Source organism: Capra hircus, chromosome 16 (genome assembly GCF_001704415.2).
Source record: "Capra hircus breed San Clemente chromosome 16, ASM170441v1, whole genome shotgun sequence".
NCBI classification, from domain to species: domain Eukaryota; kingdom Metazoa; phylum Chordata; class Mammalia; order Artiodactyla; family Bovidae; genus Capra; species Capra hircus.
The window spans coordinates 24,941,897-24,960,071 of record NC_030823.1 but is presented as its reverse complement, the minus strand read 5'-3'; the positions used below and the strand labels follow the sequence as shown (position 1 = coordinate 24,960,071).

The 18,175-nt window shown below is 36.5% G+C and overlaps 1 protein-coding gene across 3 annotated transcripts in view; it reads right to left on the bottom strand.

Moving 5' to 3' along the window:
* DISP1 (dispatched RND transporter family member 1) overlaps positions 1-18,175 on the bottom strand; it is a 220,626-nt gene that overhangs the window by 60,214 nt on the left and 142,237 nt on the right. The window contains exon 1 of one of the 3 annotated variants that reach the window (XM_013970119.2): positions 15,519-15,602. The exons of 1 other annotated variant lie outside the window; for it this stretch is intronic. The gene's annotated coding sequence lies outside the window, so the exon portion shown is untranslated. Of the gene's footprint in view, positions 1-12,210; positions 12,410-15,518; positions 15,603-18,175 lie in introns of those variants that run through there. One more of the 3 variants, XM_005690504.3, reaches the window with a different exon arrangement.

Genomic DNA, 18,175 nt, shown 5'->3' with positions numbered 1-18,175 from the left:
GCTTTTTAAAACACTAAGTTTGCACAGCTATTCTTCCAAGGAACATCATTGTTCAGTTCAGTTCAGTTCAGCTGCTCAGTTGTGTCTGACTCTTTGCGACCCCATGATTTTAGTGGAAAAGATATAACATTTATAAATATCAAACGTATATATAAATCAAGTAGATGCTACTTCTCTCATCAGCCTTAGCGTCACTTTTGAAAAGTGGTCTGCTAGTCCCAAGTTCCTATTATAATGACCACTGAGAAAGATTTTGAATTGTAGTAAAATGCCCTGTCCTTCAGTTCAATCACTCCGGGTATAAATACCCACTAAAAAACATTCAAATGATATCCCCAACACAGAGCATTTGTAGTTAAACGTATTATCCAACTAGTGGGAAGACAGTGTAGATAAACTGGTTAAGAGCCCTAAACTGATCCTGGAGGCACAGACTCTAATTTTCTTTCTATCCCTTTCTTAATCTGCCATCTCAGCAAGATCTGCTCCCTTAAGTTTCCATTTACTGAAGGATATATCCTTTCTTCTGTTGTTAACAAAACAAAAAGCTGTGTGCAAATGTTCTGAAAATGATAAAACGTACTAATCAGGGGCCATCTAAAAAGGCACTGGACTTCATGAAAAGTTAACTGAAACTTAAGATGTTTATATTCACAGTTAAGTGAAAGACCACCTAGAAAATGTAAGAAGTAATCACTTGATGAGATAAAAATGTAGTCATTTCTCAGCATCAGAAACTCTCGTTGTACAAATGCTCTAGAGAAATCACGGAAGGCACATGCTTTCTCTTGCCTTTACCCATGACTCATGTTCCCAAGACTCCTCTACGAACCTCAGCCAAGCTACTGGCGCTGATGAGATCTGCTGAGAAAATCAGGACCTCCTCTTGGCCCTTTTATCAAGACAGACAGAATAGGAATACGCTTTTTTGGGTCTATTGGTTTGTTCTGACCACACTAGGTGGGTTAATATTTCAGAGAGTCTATTTTGGTTTAATTCAATCACTCCTACTGCCGCTAATCATAGGTATCAGGTGAGTTAGGCTAGGGAGAAGTATCTAACAAAAACCCTCAAGGTTCAGGTGAAACTGACTTTCAGACAGAGTGACCTCAACCCTGATTGCTCGTGAAAGTACCCTGAGGCCCCCTCTAGATGATCCAAAATGTCTCTGTTTCCCTGTCTTCTCATTGACTCTATTTCTCATCAGGAAAAATAATTTCTCTTTTTCTGTGTAACAAGAATGACAGCTACCATTCTCTCTTGTTTTTATTGCCAAAGCATCATTTTGTAGTTACATAAGAGTTAAATAGATTTTTGCAGGTCAGCCAAGGGACCTAATCATGATTTATAACATTTTTTCCCCCCGGTGTGGTAAATTGCAGTTCAAGTGCCAAATAACTTACTTACAAATGAACTTTTGGAACATAACTTGTTTGGTAACTTGGAGACTTCTTGTAATGAAGTAGGTATGAGTGGATAGTAAAGAATAATTGAACTGTGACTTTGGTTTGTATTTGAAGTAACTCACATGAGCTTTCTAAGATTCAGTTTCTTTAAGCATAAACTGGGAACAATCAAATTGACATATAAATAAGCTGCAGATTATAAGTTAAAAATGATGAAAAAGCAAAAGCTGGCACAAATTGTTCTCAGAAATGTTTACAGATTAAGTTCAATTAATGTATCTGTGTAAGAATTCAGGTGACCAGGACAATGGCAAAATTTCCATCTAAAGTCAACAGTTGACTTTAAGGCCACAAAGAGAAAGACTTTGTTTCTTTAGGACTTTCACTGAAGTTTTTTCACTGAAACAAGTGAAAAAAAAATTGATCTCAGTCAGAAAGAACAGTGAAAGTGATGAGCTAGAGGAAGATTCAACATTATAAAAAGGAACTATTGTGACAAATGTAATGCTATGTGATTACAAATGCAGTGACAGTTATTATTTACAGTGGAAGTTTAAAATAAGTCTTGGATCAAATATAATGAATGGTTTTGCCATACATTGACATGAATCCACCAATACAGTATTATAAAGTAAAATAAAGTAAAAATAAAAAGTTAAAAAAAAAACAAATACAATGAATGACTTTAGAAGAGCTATGTTGAAATCACCTGTTTTCCCCAGGGCCATAACACACAGGGATTGCCAAAAGAAAGCTATTCTTGAGGCTCTGGCTTGAGATGTGGCGAGGCCCAATAGCCAGTATTTTAGTGTGTATTTCCTGTTGTTCATGAGTATAACAGGCCAATATCAATATATCCAAAGCCACTAATCTCACACCTCCTATTTCAACCTTTCTACTAGCACTTTTATGTTCTGAGTGCTTTATCGGTTCTGAGGCTTATAAGGCCTTGGGCCAAGGACCATCTTTGGATTACATTTTAAAATCTAAGATTTTTTTTTTTCTTTGGGCCTCAGTTCTTCACAAGTGTAAATCAGGGTACAAATCAATGTCCACCTCATATGATTACTCTGAAAATGTAAAAATATGTTTTAAACCATAAAGGGTTATGTATTTACAATGAAAGAATTATTATTATTGCTTAAGTGAGGAGAATATTTAAAAAATATGAAATGATGCTTCCTGGTTTCAAAGCCAAAACTGTTTTAAAATGGCATCAGTGATATCTGTAGCTTAGAAGAAATGGCCTGGATGAGTCTAAATTTTAAAGGTGATTCTACTAGTTACTGAGAATGAGGGTCAAATTATTTACATTATTAGAATCTCAAAGTCTTGACTCTATTTAGAGTAAAATTTGTTTGAAAAGCAAACTAACGTAACCTTCTGAAAGAGCAACATGGCATTACTATTCAAAATTTAAAATACCCTCATCCTTTGACTCCGGGGAAGGCAATGGCACCCCACTCCAGTACTCTTGCCTGGAAAATCCAATGGACAGAGGAGCTTGGTGGGCTGCAGTCCATGGGGTTGCACAGAGTCGGACATGACTGAAGCGACTTAGCAGCAGCAGCATCCTTTGACTCACAATTCTACTAGGGTTTACACAGTTTGGATATACTTCAGCCATGTGTAAAGATAAATGTCCAGAGAAAGATGTTGACTGCACCACTGCCTGTAACAGTAGAAACTGGAAATGATCTAAATTATCAATAGGGACTTAAATTCTGTCATATCCATAAATTTGGTATTCTGTACAATAAAAAAGAGTGAGTTAAATCAGGATTACTTCTAGGGAAAGAAGTCCAAAGTAATACCTCTTCATATGTGAATAAAATCCAGGTGCAGAAAAGCCAATGTGGTATGAACACATTTCACTGAAAAAGTGGGGAAGACTCACATATATGGCTAGTGTATATATGTAGATAGTTTCCAGAAGAATATGGGAAAATGCTTACATTGTTTCCTGCTAGAGTGTTGCCCTGGGCCATTTGGAAGTATAGAGAAGACTCATATTTTACTTTTTGTACTGCTTGCAACTTTTACTATAAATGTGCTGTTTTCATAGTAATAAAATATTAATGAAACAACATGTAAAGTTTCTAGCATGGTGACTAATAATGAACAGAAGATAATTATTATTAAAATGCAAGAACAGAAACAAATTTACTTTACCTTAAAGGATTAATAGTCATCTATTCACTGGATGCATTTTAAATTGTTTGTCTTCCAGTATATACCAGCTCTCTTATAATAACACCCTACACAATATATCAAATAACTGGATAAAGCAGGAAATCAAAACCTAGCTAAGGAGAAAGAGCAGATGAATACAAACTTTTAGAAAATGGTTTTCAATCTCATTGCGTCCAAATTTGGGGAAACATAAATTATTATTTGTTGGACCAAAGCTATCTGTGAACCAAAATTACTACGACTAGTTTCATAAGCATTAAACAGAGAAACAGAGGAGAAATATAGAGGTGTTCCAATCAAATGTAAAGAGAAAAGTCATCAGAGTTCACGTGATTAGAAGGTTCAAACAATTACATCCTACTCTGGCTTGGGGCTCAGGACACTAACACTGGTAAGATAAAAGGAAATTACCCTGCTTCTAAGACTAAAAGTAGTATCTCATTGAAAATGCTATCATATAATCATAGTAGGAACTGAGAAAATTATGGAAATGTTATTCATCAACATATCATTTATTAAAGTCTGTTAGTGACACACAACCCACCCAAAAGATGCAATCACACTATTAATATTAATAAAAGGGTTACAAAAACCTCATGGTAACTCCTTGTAACTGGAAGCCAGAACTGCTGGTATGGCCAGAAAACTGTCAAGTTAAAATCTATATGTAATGTTGAAGAGACTACACAGACATGTTCCAATTACCACAGTAACCACCCAGCGGAGTCATCACTACCCTTGACAAACACGAGGCTCAGATAGCCTGAAGGAACATCTTCATCCACATCAACAGTTACAATGGCACACCTCTTTGGTATTGCCAAACACTTTCACACACATGATCTCACTCGAGTTTATCCTCCTAATAGCCCTCAGAAAAACAGGTGTGGCAGGCATTGTGGCTCTACTTTGCCAAAGAAAAACTTGAGGCACAGAGTCTCAAACAGTTAAGGTCAGGAAGTCTGATGCTGAGGTTTTGAGGGCTTTCTGCTAAACTACATTCCATAAGCTCAGACAATGTATTCCAGAACAACCCTTTGCTTCATTAGATTCATAACACCAAACTTAACAATAAATGGCAAGACTGTATCAAAAACAAGATTCCATATTGTAGACAATCAGCTTTTTCAAGAAGAGTGATGTTCCCTATAACACAGTTTTATTAGACAAAATACACAACACTGATATGGTATTTTTCAAACATAGGGATCACTTGAGGATGCTGCCAAAATGTAGATTCTGATACAGCCCATTTGGAGTGGGGTGACAAAATCTTCTAATCTTCCATACTGTTGGTTCAAAAAAACACTTTGTATAGCAAGGCAAAGACACAACTAGGCGGGGAGGCTTCAAGAGAATTAGGCCTAAGCAATGGCAAAATGATGCCCAATGAAAGCAGACAAGATAACAATTAACAGAGAAACAAAAGGTCCATTTTTCTAATTAAGACAGAGAAGAGTACCAAATTTTAACAGTAGAAGTTCTAATTGATAACCAAGTTTAATTATGGCTTATTTCAGGCCCCTAAACTGTTGTGTGCATAGAAATAACAACCAATCAGATTTAATCTTTTTAGTGTAATATATGTGAATTGAAGCACCCTGCCCAGGTAACTGCATGTGACAATCTTTTTCTTTCAAGTGTACTAGATATTGGAAAATAGGAATTCTTCCTTCCTAGAGAGGAAGACTGGATCTTCAGATATAAAGCACCTCGTCTTTTTTTTTTTTTCCACTCCAGGTATAAAGGCAGTTTGGGAGTACCTCTATTCATTATGCACCAAACCTGTTTTGATATGAAATCAGTCCCCTAAAATTGTTTGATGGTCTCATTTCTTATCACTGGTACCAAAATGACCTATTAATATTTAGTGCTATGGCCAGAGAATAAATAGCTTCTCTAAATGCACCAGAGAAATGACAAAGAAAATCTGAGGTAACTTCTAGAGTGGAGCTATTAAAACTGGATAGTAGAAAGACACCAGCCAGGTTTCGTCTCTAACTACACATTACCCTTCAAAGGGCTATCCAAATGTGTGTGTGTGTGTTTTGGGTTTTTTTAACATCTCACTGTGTCAGACACTTCCCTCACAATACCTCTACAAAGATCTTATTAAACCCATTTTAGAGAAAACTGAAGGTCAAAAATATAGTGTAACTAATCCAAATCACATGCTGGGATTTAATCTCAGACCAGCATGTCTCTAAAAGTAAGGCTTCTCTAACAATCTCAAGATGCTTTTAGGGCAATGCCAAGTTCAACTAGCTTTTATAGGACCACTGAAGGATACTGATATAAAATTCAGTCTGAAGGTCCACATGAAAAATATCCTCTGAACTCGATATTTCCCAAGACAGTTTTAAATGGTACAATTCAGGATTCAAGAGTGTGAGAGACATATTTCACTGAGTTAAAAGAAGTGCTATCCACCCATGTATCACAAAATGCAAACAGTAAAAAGCAAGGTGATGGATTGATTTTGGTTGTCATGTAGTATTTGGACTATTTTAAAATAATGTAATTGTTACCTGGCAGCAAAATCTGTATCTTTAATCAATGAATCAGGTCCTTTTAGGGAACTAAAAAGTATAGTCTTAAATCAAGAAACAATCTTCTTCCCTTCTGAAACAAATTAAATTTTCTTATTTTTCTTTGAGTTCATGAACTTTCTATGGTAAAACTCTCCTTCAATAAGAGCACTTTAAATATCTTCATTTAATCACCTATAAGCATTTTATGTGTTGCAAAGAACTCTACAAAAATAAGGCATTATTGATATCATTTCCCTTACAGCATAACCTGCAATAAATTAGAAGCCATTTTCTCAAGGAAACAATGTTATACATTTGAGAATCTATACTACTAAGCAAACATTTTGTAAGAACCCATTAGGTACTACTATGCTTTCCATCACACCATGAGAAAGCAAACTGAGTTCTAGGCAGTCTGAAAGCAAGGAATCACTATTCTTGTACAATGAAAACTCACTGTTTCCTTTAACTTTATATTATCAAGAAGGTAGTTTCAACTTATAATAACAAACCACATCTTTGAAATGAAATACACCTAATGTTTTTATATAACTTCTTAAATAGGATCACACACAAGATATATATTGATAAAGGCACCGATAAATTGGTATATGCTTCACTTTTACAAAAACCATTCATAATACTTGCTGTTTTTGTTCAGTCTCTAAGTCGTGTCCAACTCTTTGTGACCCCATGAACTGTAGCATGCCAGGCTCTTCTGTCCTCTATTATCACCTGAAGTATGCTCAAATTCATGTCCATTGACCAGGTGACTCAGTGGTAAAGATTCTGCTCCAATACAGAAGACACAGATTCGATCCCTGGATCAGGAAGATCCTCTGAAGAAGGAAATGGCAACTCACGCCAGTATTCTTGCCCAGGAAATCCCATGGACAGAGGAGCTTGGTGGGCTACAGTCCATGGGGTTGCACAAGAGTTGGACCTGACCTAGCAACTAAACAACAATCATAACCTTTACAAACAGTGCAATGATACAGAAGAAAAATTTAAATGAGCAGATACAGTTTTGCCCTTGCCCCGATTTACAAAACTGTATTGACAGATAAGATTTAAACAATGTTAGAAGATACATAGTGCCATAGCAAATCTGAAGACCCTGAATTTGGAAAACAGTCTTATTGCTAGATATGAGTTAGCTGAGCTTCATATTATAGGACTGAGTGATAGGAATTTTACTGCTGTGGAAACATTACTCTCATTTTTCTCTTGTTTTATATCTGATGTACCTTTGGTAGCAGGTCTATGTGAGAAGAGAAATGTGGGTGTAAGAAAGTTTATCTTTTATAGTCTGGGATAAATAACAGTCGAGAACATTCTCTTTCCAATATAAACACTTCTCTATCTAAAAATACATTTCAAGAGCCCTATCACTATACTGTAGCTATTAAAGCAGTTTTTAGAGCTCTCTTTTCCAAGTTTATCCACCAAAATCATCGTTCCACAAAATATTCACCACTTCTCCCCACACTTGAAAATATTATATCCATAAGCATCAATGCTCTTAAAAAAGAGAAAGTATTCTTTTGTTTTCAGATTCCTATTTCAGATGAGTTTCAATTATATTATGTGGGAACAATTTAACCCTAAATCTGAAGATTTTATGTTCATTTTCATAACTAAGAATATGCAAAATGAAACTAGAGAAGTTTCTATAATCAGATATGTTGAAGGAGTCTCGGTTTGGTAGATGCAAACTATCACATTTAGAATGGATAAACAAGGTCCTACTGTACAGTACAGGGAACCATACTGAATATCCTGTGATAAACCATAATGGAAAAAAACATTTAAAAAGAGAAAGTATACATATGTATAACTGAGTCACTTTGCTGTACAGCAGAGATTGGCACAACACTGTAAATCAACTATACTTTAATTTTTTTTAAAAATGTCAATCTCTTGTCTTTCAAAAAAACTCTAGAAAGCCCTCTAAAAAGTTGTTATCTAACTGAAAAATCAGCTGAGACATTCATCTGGACTTTGCTGCAAGTCTTGAAGGGAACAACATACTCAATATAACAAATATTCACAAAGTTACAAGTCTATTACAGCGGTTTCAACTCCTTCTACATACTAGAGTCACTTCGGTAATACGAAACAATTACAGACACTGGGCTCTGGTCCCAGAGGTTATGATTTAATTCATATTGTAATGGGGTATAGGCATTAGCATTATTTAAATACTCCCCAGATGATTCTAATGTGCAGCTAGGATTGAGAACTACTGATTTATACTTTATTTAATTAATGCTGATCAAATTATAGGAGCAAGCAACTAACTCTCAAAATATTCAATACTGTTTCAAAAAATATTGCTTGAAATGCAGACTGTTACTGTATATTCTAAAACATTTGGACCTGGTACTTCATGTTAGACATGTATTATAGTATTTGGATTAGTTTTACTTCTTTTTGGGTTACCACTGAAGTTATAAGGGTGGGGACAAGGGTGCCGGGAAGAGAAATCCTCAACAACACATTAGTTTGAGAGGCAACAGTGTGAAATTCATGTGGAACAATGTTGTGGATATATAAAACAACTTGTCACATGGTCTCAATTATTGGGTTGGTCATAAGATGTTATGCAAAAACCTGAGTGAACTCTTTGGCCAAGCCCATACTTATGGATCATCTGAATAGAGTATAGGATATGGCCAATTTGACTATCAAGTTTATTTAACCCTCAAGTAAAAAATATCTCCCCAACCCCTGGTCAATCTCCAATGTGAAGTCCCAAGCCTCTCTATTAAAAGAGCATGCTCCCTAAAGCTTTCTGCCTAAAAAGAGAAGGAAAAAAAGGGAGAAAGAGAAAGAAGGAAGAAAGCAAGAAGGAAAAAAAAAGAGAGGGGAGGAAGGAAGGAAGAGGAAAGGAAAAAGAAAGAAAAAGCCTTCTGATTGCATTTTAAGCATTTTAAACATTCCATTTCTAGAGTCAGACAGCCTCCAGAAACCAGACCTCCTAATCTAGCCTCGTATCCCACTAAAAGAAAAAAAAAAAAAAAACAATTAATCACAAGATGCTTTGGTAATAAACAGAACCCCCAAGATGTGATAGATCTATCTTTAGGTCATAAGATTTCATCTGAAATTATTCTGCTCCAATTAAAATCATAAAGCATTGAGCAATCTGTCTGTATCACTATAGCTCTTCCCCAGTAGAAACAGAATCATATGACTGAGCTTGACTCATGCTGTTGAACAAAGATCACAAGCAAGTCTAAAGACACCATGAATGTTTAATATTTCATACATCTCAAAACCTCAAAATTTAGCAGCTGAAAGGAAAACATCATCACAGAGATAAATCAAAATAAGAAAATTCTACATCCACATACTGTGAAGCAAAAGAATGTGAAGGAATTTTTAAAACGTCTTCCATAAAGCCAAAACCTGAGATCAATCATCATTAAGCGCTTGAAAGTTGTTTGATTTAAATGGTAACCTGTTGTTTCTTCATCCTACACTGAAGAATTATCTAAGCTTTTCCCACCAATGCTAAGCATCTGACACCAGGCTCCGCTCCCTGCTGTTCCGTGAAGTTTGAGAAGTAGCAAATCAAATTTCCTCAAGCAGCTCCCCAAATGGGTTCTTCCCTGCAGAGTTCAGCAAATCAAGTCTCAGGGGTATCCTTTAGTCTACTGAGCAACTTGGAAGACATATCTCAAGGTATTTGTATGAGACACAATTGAAGACATCTTTTTACTTAAATAAAGGACACTGAGATTTACTTTCAGCTTAGAAAAACATCAAATTTTGATTGCTTTTTTCTTACTTGAATTGGATCAGTAAAGTAACCCTTAGGAAGAGTCTGGGTACATCTTCCATAAATCTTTTTCTGTTCCTTACTTAAATTACCATTATAAATGCTTGTGAATTCTGCTGTTTTCTTTCCTGTATGTATCAGGTGAACTGAAATTCCATTTACATTGTTCAAGTGGGAATTTCATTTGCTCACAAAGGTAATTAAATTGTATTTTTCAGTTCAATAGGTGAGTGTCCTTATTTAGCAAGCATACAATAAGTACCTACCATGTTCCCTGTGAACAGTGTTTTTGGAATCTAATACGTGAGCCTGAAATAAGTGAGCCTGTTGAATAGTGATTAAAATGATAAAAGAATAGAAATTAAGGGAGAGAGAACAAAGGGCCACCCTGTTCCCCAAGTCTTGCTTTATTCATATATATAGTTCTTTTGCTTTATATTTTTCCAAAAGGCTGAGAGGTTAAGCAGTTCATTTGTCTTGATCCTAAACACTCAGTTTTCTTTCCCGTGTTAGGATGTGATAAGGAACTGCAATTTTTGAAAAATCAGAAATCTTCATATAGTCAGTGTGTCAAGGCTTCCATCACCCATACTGAGCTGTAAGAGTTGTACTGCTGAGGGTGGCTCTGATCCAATCCCAGAAATCAAAGTAGTTAGAACGAAAGGTAAAGAACTGATGCACAGCAAACACTGAAAGGCAGATCTCCCGTTACCAAAAAAGGGTTGAGTGGTTTAATACACACTAAAAAGACAACTGGAACTAGACTAAAATTTTGGACAAATCCATTTTATAATACAAATCATTTCCTGGACCTAGGCAAGGTTAACATGTATTTTACTACATTGCTTTGTAGGTCAATCATTTCAGACTCTTAAACATTACACACCTTTCATAATCAATTCAAATAGCTCATGCTCATACCTCTATAATCCATGTCTAAGATGCAAGCTATATGAAACAGAAGACACATAAAAAAATACTCTGTCTTATCTTTGTATACTAAAACAAAAACTGACAAATGAAGTATAATCAACCAATAAAATACTCAAGATCTGGCAATGAAAGCATAGGATAGTTTATTAAGAGATGTAATTTTTAAAGTACAATAATTTTTTTAATGATATTTTAAAAATAATGCCAAGACTGTTTAATACTTTAAAAAGTAGAAATGTGTCAGCAGACATTAAAACCATGGGAAGTGGTAAAGCCACTGTCTACCAGTAGAACATTCTAGAGTTTATTTACACAGTTTAGTGACTTCCCAGCCATCAAAGGGAACTGGAGTTTTCTTAAGTATAAATACTATTATCTAAGATAACCCTCTTGTGGGTAAACAGGACATATTCATTCTTTTCTTTTCAACAGGAATACCTATTACAGAAAATTTTAGCAAACTGTAAAGTATGCTGTCCATTTTTTACATTATCCCTGAAAAAATCATTTATGTTCTGTCCATGATTTGCATGATATACTCCAGTTTTTGCAAATATTTTACCCACTTGGTTTAGAAAATTTTCACATTTTGCTACAAAATGTAAAAATATTTCACAAGTTAATCTAGTTTGAAATTTTCTACCAGTCACATATAAAGCATCCACTTTAATTTTAAGCAAAAGTAAACATGGCAAATACATTCTGCTTTCTACTATGGGTAATAAATCCAATTATAATGTAGCTCTTACTGCCACCATTAAAATGAACATAATACATGAAACATTTAATCATCTCAAAAACAACTTGAGAGTGTAGAGCAAGCTCTGTGTTTAAAACGAACATTGATAAAAATTAAACTTGCTATGGAAGCTTGGCTCCCAAGCTTAGTCCCCAATTTCTCTTTTTAAAAGCTGGAAGATGTTAATATTTTATTATTTTCTTACAACATTTAATTCACAAAAAGTAATTAAAGCACTTCCTACAATTCTACATCTATTTTTTGACCAACTGGCAATGAGAGAAGCATTTATTTTCTGACTTCTCTGATTAGAAAGTGATTTAAAAAGAAGCTCAAAGCATGAAACAGCTAAACAACTTGACATCTGAGGTTTCTTCCCAACTTCATAAAGAAAGCACATTAGAATAAACCTTAAGAAACAGCTTACCTTACCCTACTGTGCTAGACTAACATTCAAAACACTTCATGAGGCATTTTAATGCATTCAGATGCCGTTCAAAGCTTACACTGAAAGAAAACTGTGAACTAGAATTTTAAATTTAATCTGAGAAGCACACAGCAAAGTTCAGCTTTAAAAGAAATTCTCCCCAAATACATTCACAGAAGCATGAATAAATGTATTACCCTTCTGTTAAGAGAAGCAGCGTTCCTGGTTCGGTTTGGTCTGCTAGTGACTGCAGTAGCAACAGCCGAAAGTGGCCGCAGGAGCACAGCACAGCAGAGGGCGACCAGAGAGTCGCAGGAGCAGCTCCTCGGAGCGGCAGGACAGACCGAATGACAAGCACATGCAGATTGCTTTGAATTAGGCATGTTAGGGGCTGGAACTTTCGAGTTTGCTCTCCTATAGGACAGGAGACGTTCTCTCCTACTTAACCCCTGGGGGCAAGGTCTCGGTAATGGTAACAGCTGGCATACAGAGGGGCTTGATCTGAGCACAAGGTCAGCAAGCCAGGATATGAAGCTGACATGTAATTTCTAGCCTTTTCCTGCTTCTACAGGGAAATTGCACGAAGGACTGTTTTTAGTTATAACTTCCTTTGATCTTTTGGACTTAAAGTTACTTAGTAGATTAAAGCCATGTTAGCTGACATTATTTGCTTGCTTAGCCTAACTTAGGTGTTGCAGATTCAGTTTTCTGACACATAGGGCTACTGCATTTAAACTAACACAAATAAACACCAATCGTGTTTATTTCCAAGTTCCGGGGATTCTTGTGTTCTTTCACAAATGGCTCTTGAGACTGCTTTTAAGGCAGAAAGTTCATAGTTTTTCAAAGAGGCAGCCTTCTTTATTAAAAAAGAAAGTCTATTATTTAAAGCAGTTTTAAGTGTTTCTCTTCAATTGTCCTTAACAAAAACAGTTAAATGAATTTGACACTGCTTTTCATAAATTTGTGGTCCTGTTGATGCCAGTATTTAAAATTCCATGGTCACAACAACATAAAAAGCTTATAAATACCTGCAAATAAATGCTTTAAAATTACCTATGACAGCTATTGTCAAATAAGAGATAATTTACTGAATCCATGAAATCTAACTTTTTATGACTTTAATAAAAATGTGTAAACAACTCTTACAACAGGCTGTATTGATAGCAATTTCAAAGTTAAAGAAGGTAATACAAGCAGTCAAAGAAAAAAATAGATGAAATTGGGCTTCATCAAAATAAAAAACTTTTATAAATTGAAGAATGTTATCAAGAAAGTGAAAAAACCTTTTGAATGGGAGAAAATATTTGCAAACCGCATATCTACGGGGCTAGTAATCATAATACATAAAACTTACAACTCAACAATAAAAAGACAAATAATCCAATTTAAAAACAGGCAAAGTTTTAGAATAGAGACTTTTCTAAAGAAAATATACAGATGGCCAATATGCACATAAAAGGATGCTCAGCATCACTAGTTATTAAGGAAATGCAAATTAAAACCACAATGAGAGACCACTTGACAGCCACAAGGATACCTAGGGTTTCCCTGGTGGCTCAGAGGTAAAGAATCTGCCTGCAATGAAAGAGCCACAGGAGACTCGGGTTTGATCCCTGGATCAGGAAGATCCCCTGGCGGAGGGCACGGCAACCCATTCCAGTATCCTTGCCTGGAGAATCTCAAGGGTAGAGGAAGCTGAGTTGCAAAGAGCTGGACACGAAGTGACTTACCACAAGATTGCTACAGTCAAAAACAGAGAGGAAGGAATAAGGGAGGGGGAGAAGAAAGGAAGGAAGGGAAGAGGAAAGGCAGGAAAGGAGAAGGGAAGGAGGGAGAGAAGAAGAGTTGGCGAGGAAAAACTGGAACATCATACAACATTGGTGGGAATGTAAAACAGTATAGCCACTATGAAAAACAGTCCAGCAGTTTCTCAAAAAATAAACAAAGAGTTACCATATGACACAGCAATTTTACTCCCAGGTACAGTTGAGCCTTATTATTTGTGGATTCCGTATTTGCAAATATGCCTACATGCTAAAATTTGTTTGTAATCCCCAAATAATCTTCTTGGTGTTTCTTAGTCCTTCAGTGTGAACATACAGAGAATAGGGGGAAATTTGAGTCCTCTAACACACAAGTTCCCAGGTAAGGTTCAGCAAGGTGACATACTGCCTTCTTGTTTCAGCTCTCACCCTGAAAACAAGTGTTCCTTTTGCAGTCTATTCTGGTGCCACGTTTTTCACATTTTCTTGCTTTTTGTTGGCAATTTCACTGTTTAAAATGGTCCTGAAGCGTCATGTACAGTGTTGTTTGGAGTTTCAAAGCTCAAGAAGGCTGTGATGTGCCTTATAGAGAAAATACATGTGCTCAATAAGCTGTATTTAGGAGTGAGAAGGAAATGGCAACCCACTCCAGTGATCTTGCCTGGAGAATCCCATTGAGGGAGGAGCCTGGTAGGCTACAGTCCATGGGGTCGCAAAGAGTCGGACACGACTGAGTGACTTCACTTCCACTTTACAGTGCTGCTGGTATGAGTTCAGTGTTAATGAGTCAACAATAGATATTAGATACGTGCTCAGTCATGTTCAACTTTTTGCACCCCATAGACTGTTGCCCACCAGGGTCCTCAGCCACAGAATTTTTCAGGCAAGAAACACTGGAGTGGGTTGCCATTTTCTGCTCTAGGGGATCCTCCTGACCCAGGGATCGAACCCATGTCTCTTGTGTCTCCTGCATTGTCAGGCGGATTCTTTACCAACTGCACCAGTGAGGAAGCCCCATATAGTTGGTAAGATATCTTTAAACAGAAACACACAAAAACAAGGGCATGTACTGATTGGATGTCACAAATGTGACCAGAGGCTTGAAGGAACCTAAGCCTGTTATTTACCTGCAGAGCAGTGACTTAGCATGCGTTAATGCAGTGTTTGCAGAGACTTTAAAGACTGTAACTACCACAAATAAGGTGAATCAACTGTATATACCCAGGAGGACTAAAAATGTTATGTTCATGAAAGAACTTATAACTAATGTTCACAGTAGCATTATTCACAACAACTAAGGCATCAACTCAATTTAAATGTTCATCAAGTGTTGCATGGATGAACGAAATGTAGCGCATGTATACAATGGAATATTATTAGACATAAGGAGGGATAAAAGCACTGATATATATTACAACATGGATGAACCTTGCAAACACTATGCGAAGTGAAAGCCACACACAAAAGGTCACATATCATATGACTCCATTTGCATGAAATATCCAGAATAGTCAAATCCATACAGATAAAGTGTATCTATAGATTAGTAGCTGCCAGGGGCTGGGGGGCAGAGACAGAGGACAGAGAGAGTGACTGCTAACAGGTATTGAGTTTCTTTTGGGGTGACAGAAATGTTCTAGAATTAGGCAGTGCTGATGGTTTCGTAACTTTGTAAATACACTAAAACTCACTGAGTTGTACACTTTAAAATAGTGAATTTTATGATACGTGGATTTTACCTTGATAGAGAAATGCTTGTGTACATGCTAAGTTGTTTCAGTCATGACCAACTCTTTGTGACCCCATGGACTACAGCCCACCAGGCTCCTCTGTTCATGAGATTCTCCAGGCAAGCATTCTGGAATGGGTTGCCATTTCCTCCTCCAGGGGATCTTCCTGACCCAGGGATCGAACCCGCATTTCTTATGTCTCCTGCATTGATTGGCGAGTTCTTTACCACTAGGGCCACCTGGGAAGTTCCTGATAGAAAAATAAGAAAGGTATAAAATTCTTGGAGAAGGAAATGGCAACCCACTCCAGTATGGAATAGCCCGGAGAATCCCAGGGACGGGGGAGCCTGGTGGGCTGCCGTCTATGGGGTTGCACAGAGTCGGACACGACTGAAGGGACTTAGCAGCAGCAGACTAGTGGTTCTCAAACCTGAGTGTATACCAGAATCTTCTAGAAAGTTTGGGAGAAGGCAGATGGCTACAGCTCATTCCCAAAGATTCTGATTCTGAGGATCTGGGATGGGGCCTGAGAATTTGCTTTTCTGAAAGACCACTGGTGATGCTGACTCTGCTGGTCTGAAACCCACATTTTGAAAACCAGTGTGTTAAAGACAACATATAAGCTTCTGGAGGGCAGGAAAGGTAACTTTCACCTCTGTATCCTCTAAATTTCCCTTAAAAAGAGCCAATCTTGGGGAAGAAAAAGAGGGTGGGAGGGATAAGAAATATTTAATCAAGTAAACATATTGAAAGAGTCAGTCCTTGCAAACTTATGGTACGCTGACTTCATGCCTTATGTATTGCAAAGGCTGTAACACCTAAAAATCTACCCCAGAGAATTAAAGAATTAAAATCTGAATCAAAACTACAGTGAGTATCACCTCACACTGGTCAGAATAGCCATCATAAAAACATCTACAAACAATATATGCCAGTTGGTAGAAATGTAAATTGATATAGCCACCGTGGAGATTTCTTTAAAAACTAGGAATAAAACTACCATATGACTCAGCAACCCCACTACTGGGCATATACCCTGAGAAAACCATAATTCAAAAAGACACATGTATCCCAATATTGATTGCAGCACTATTGATAATAGCTAGGGCATGGAAGCAACCTATATGTCCACTGACAGATGAATGGATAAAGAAATTGTGGTACATATATACAAAAGAATATTACTCAGCCACAAAAAGGAATGAATTTGAGTAAGTTCTAGTGATGTGGATGAACTCACAGCCTGTTATAGTGTGAAGTAAATCAGAACGAGAAAAAAAACAAATATTGTATATAATGCATAAATACGGAATCTAGAAAAGTGATACTGATGAGCCTATTTGTAGGGCAGAAATAGAGATGCAGACATAAAGAACAGACTTGTGGACACAGCTGGGCAAGGAGAGGGTGGGACAAACTGAGAAAGTTCATTGAAATGTACACATTACCATGTGTAAAACAGATAGCTAGTGGGCAGTTGCTGTGTAACACAAGGAGCTCAACCTCATGCTCTGTGACAGCCTAGAGGGGCAGGATTGGGTTGGGCGATGGGAGGGAGGTCCAAGAGGGAGAGAATATATATATATATATATTTATGGCTGATTCACAGTGTTGTATGGCAGAAACCAACATAACATTGTAAAGCAATTATCCTCTAATTAAAAATTGAAAAATTGAAAATTAAGGTATTTTATCATTCTTTGGTCATCTGAAAAGTACTTTGTTTTAGTTTAGTAAAAAAGCTAACCCCATTTCACTATGCTCATCGTTCTAAGATATGCAAACAAAGGTTCTAGAGTGTGGATCCCATAAATTACTCCAGGAAACCTCTTAAATTAGTAAAGGTGCACAGAAACCAAAGACTTGAACTCCCAACTCATAAATATGTAAACTCTTATTTCTCCTTTTACCAAAGGCACTAATTTGTACATTTAGTCACTTTATTTTAAAATGGTCTATGTTATATTGGATGACATCCCTCATATGTGAATTTAAAAAGAAATGATGCAAATAAGCTTACAAAACAGAAACGGATTCACAGTCTTAGAGAATGAACTTATGGTTGTCAGGGGTGGTTAGGGAGTTTGGGATAGACATATATACACTGCTATATTTAAAATGGATAACCAACAAGGACCCACTGTATAGCACAAGAACTCTGCTCAATGTTATGTGCCAGCTTGGATGGGAGAGGAGTTTGGGGGATTATGGATATAAGTATATGTATGGCTGGGTCCCTTTGCTGTTCACCTGAAACTATTACAGCATTGTTACCTGGCTATTCCCCAATTCAAAGTAAAAAGTTTTTTAAAAATGGGTCTGTGTTGAAGGAAACCCAAAAAAGAGAGGATCTATGTATATGTATAGCTGATTCACTTTGCTGTACAGTAGAAACTAGCTGAACACTGTAAAGCAACTATACTTCAGTAAAAGTTAATTTTTAAAAATGGGTCTACATTAAAATACAGTTATAATTTAAAGTACACTTTTTGTATTGTCATGTGAAATCCATTATTTTATAGATAATAACCAGGATTATTTCCAATCGGTTTGTGTTTCTCAACATATTAGAATGAAAAAGAAAACACTAGTAACCTTACAAAGTTCTGATGTTTTCTGAAAACAAAATCCTAGTTTTTCTCAGATCACATTACTTAGGTATCTTT